Source organism: Austrofundulus limnaeus, unplaced genomic scaffold (assembly GCF_001266775.1).
Source record: "Austrofundulus limnaeus strain Quisiro unplaced genomic scaffold, Austrofundulus_limnaeus-1.0 Scaffold11, whole genome shotgun sequence".
Lineage (NCBI taxonomy): Eukaryota > Metazoa > Chordata > Actinopteri > Cyprinodontiformes > Rivulidae > Austrofundulus > Austrofundulus limnaeus.
In genome coordinates this window covers 4,538,120-4,538,815 of record NW_013952413.1, presented here as the reverse complement: position 1 = coordinate 4,538,815, position 696 = coordinate 4,538,120, and positions in this window count along the sequence as shown.

Sequence of the window (696 nt, the reverse complement as noted above, 5' to 3'; positions counted from 1 at the left end):
CATCCTAAAATAATCACYCAAGTCCTTAGTTGGCAAAATTGAGTTACACARTTATTTTAGGAAGGTGTCACTATAATGGACGGCTTTATCTAGTGACCAAATAGCTGTTGGTTAGTTAACTCACAGGAACATCACAAGCTGGAGGATGCATTGGCAAATATGTTTATTCAAACTATAAAAACACTAATWACAGAACTAATAAAAACTAAACTAAACTAAAACTAAGCATTAAAAATGCAACAACTAACAAAAACTAGCAAAGCCACTGTAAAAACTAATTAAAACTAACTGAACTTAAAGAAAAAAAGTCACGACGAAATAAAACTAAACTGTAAAGAAAAATCCAAAACTGTTATAACCTTGGTGTGTGTACTTGTTTCTGCTACAGAGTGAGGACGTTGTTTTTAACCAAAAAAATTAGGTCATTTTTAGAAAGTGAGGTCATTTTCCTAATCCTCACTTGTTTTTGCTGTTCTACTGTGCTCTACTAGTTAGGTTTAAAGGTATGGATGAAGTTTTGGTTAAGGTCAGGAATAGACTAGTAATGGTTAAGTTTAGGGTAGATGGCAACGGTAGGCTGTAGAAATGACTGGAAAATGAATGGAAGTCAGTGCAAACGCAAAGTCCCCCGTGTGTGTGTGTGTGTGTGTGTGTGTGTGTGTGTGTGTGTGTGTGTGTGTGTGTGTGTGTGTGTGT